Source organism: Myotis davidii, unplaced genomic scaffold (genome assembly GCF_000327345.1).
Source record: "Myotis davidii unplaced genomic scaffold, ASM32734v1 scaffold777, whole genome shotgun sequence".
NCBI lineage: Eukaryota > Metazoa > Chordata > Mammalia > Chiroptera > Vespertilionidae > Myotis > Myotis davidii.
The window spans coordinates 111,341-114,075 of record NW_006289093.1 but is presented as its reverse complement, the minus strand read 5'-3'; positions in this window follow the sequence as shown (position 1 = coordinate 114,075).

Below are 2,735 nucleotides of genomic sequence, written 5' to 3'. Positions count from 1 at the left end.
TAATAGAAGCTAGCTTTCCGTTACAACAATTTCTGTTACAAATCATTTCACGGGGGATTTCAATAATATCCATTCCTAAATGAAAACTATCAAGTTTACCATCTCCAAGTTTTACTAACCATTCACTATAAGCAGAATCCTCTGATCTCATATTTGTTTTAAGAGACAACTTTCTGAAACATCCCCAAATATTGCAGTACTTTAAACTCATTTGTACTATGGCTGATCGCATAGCATGCGGTACAATACTGAGACATTGTCGAAAATCCCCTCTGAGAAAGAGAACTTTCCCACCAAATGCAACAGTCAAATTCATAATTTCTCTTAGTAATCTATCTATGGCGTTTATAGCATGACTGAATGGAATGGTGCATTCATCAATAAGAAGTTGGGCCTTTTTAATGATTTTAGCAACTTCACTCTTTATATCGAGTCTAGAAATTGAAGTTTCATTTAATGGAATTGGTAATTTATATTGGGAATGAAAGGTTCTTCCACCAAGAATTAAATTTGCAGCAATTCCTGTAGACACTGTGGGTAAAACAGTACCACCACGACCTCTAATATAATGTGTTAAAACTTTATACAGATATATTTTTCCACTACCACCTGGACCATCCAAGAAAAAGCATTTGGGATGTACAGTTTGATCTTCAATGGCTGAAGTTATAGTCTTAAAGGCTGCCAACTGTTCATCATTCAGAGAATTTATCAAAACCTCTGCCCTTTGTTGCTCATACAATTGATCACATGTATTTGCATTCATTAATAAAGGGTAGTCCAGAAGTTTGAAATGTGAACATTGCAGTCCATGCAATGTGAATACCTCCTGAATTTCGTTAAGGGCATGTTTCACAGTTTACACAGGCACCTTGATTGGCATGGCCAGTGGAGGATCAGTGCACTAGAACCCGTCAGCATCGGATGCCCGTGATCGGCCCGTTTGTGGGTGTGGCCGGTGGCAGATCAGTGCTTAGTGCCTCCCAGCCCGGGATCTCCAAGGGAGGGTCAGTGGTGGATCGGTGCATTAGCACCCGCCAATCGGTGCATTAGCACCTGCCAACCCGGGATCCCAGCAGGAGGGCCGTTTGTGGGAGTGGCCGGTGGCGAATTGGTGCGTTAACACCTGCCAGCCTCAGATCCCAGCGGGAGGGCTGTTTTTGGTTGTGGCCGGTTGTGGATTGGTGTCAGCACCCACCAGCCCCGGATCCCCATGGGAGAACTGTTTGTGGGTGTGGCCGGTGGTGGATCGGTGCGGTCCTGCCCCCCAGCCCTGGGTCGGGTACCATAGGGCCACCTGCCACCCGGTTTGCAGATAGCAGGCCCATATGGCAGCGGGGCAGGTGGGATGGCGCTGTCCTACCCTGCCTGCAATATGCAAATTAGCTATCTTTGTTGGCAGTTAATTTGCATATCGCCCTGATTAGCCAATGGGAAGTGTAGCAGAGGTATGGTTAATTACCTTTTTTGTCTTTTATTAGATTAGATACTCAGATGGTACATCACCATGATGTCATAATGTGTAGTACAGTAAAAACTTTTTGGACATTAATACTTTTAAAATCATCAATTCTAAAATACAAATATATTTCAATGTTGACTATGAAAATACACTGTAATACTAGAAATGTTTACTACTGGTATTATACATTTCTTTATACTTAATTAGCATAAATGCAAATATTTACTACAAAATATTCAATAATAAAAAATCAATTTTATATTATACTAGAGGCTTGGTGCACAAATTCTTGCACGGGTGGGATCCAGCTGGCCGCCCTGATCTGGGCCAATTGAGCCAGGCTGGCCAGGGGGAGGGGATGCAAGAGGTTGATTGTCCCAGCCCTTTGCAGCCTCCTCTGCGGAGAGCACACCTTTGATCTGGGTTCACACGCAGCCAACAATTATTTGTGCTATTACTGATAAAGAGGGTTTTAGATTCTGGCACGTAAATATGTTTCCTGCTTATCCATGAGGGCAGGAGGCCAGCCACAGACACAGTCATAATTCTTCACTCACTCATAGGCCTCCATCCAAGGATGGAGATGCAGGTGCTTCGTACACAGAGTGGGCCAGGGAGCAGGGTCAGGGAGCAAAGGCAGAATACGGCCTTCCATGACCCTCCTTTTCTAGACCTTCTGTCTCAGTCCTGATCTTCCTGCTCTGAGTCTGTAGCATCTTCCTCTTGAGGTGGATTCAGGCATCTGCAGGAGAAGATGTTTATCACATGTTATTTCTCCATGTAGGTGGTCAGCATGCGGGGAGCAGTCCCTGAATCAAGCTTCCTTTGGCATTATGGTGGTGGACGGGGACAGCATGAAGATGCAAACACAACCTGTGTGGACTCCTCGCTGAGTGCCTTCTATATACCTTCTGTATATCTGGTGGGCGTCTCCCCTCAGAAGGGGTGCAAATAGCTTAGTCACTGCTCCCTGTGTCCATGACCAGTAGGTGGGGGGCCTTATCGGGGGCAGGGATGGCTGGGGGGAGGGTCTATGGAGGTTTGGAGGGGTAATTAGGGCCCAGATTAGGCTGGTTGCCTGTTGCAGTGGAGATCATAGCCACCGGTTGTTCTGGTTGTTCTGGTCCTCTGGTCTCTGTGCTTTTATATATATGGATTTTTTTACACTATCTGCAAATGTCTCTTCTCACTGGCTAGGATGTGATGGTGGGAGGGAGCTCTCGGCCCACGCAGATGAAAGAGACATCTCAAAGATGGAAGGAGCCTGGGAAGA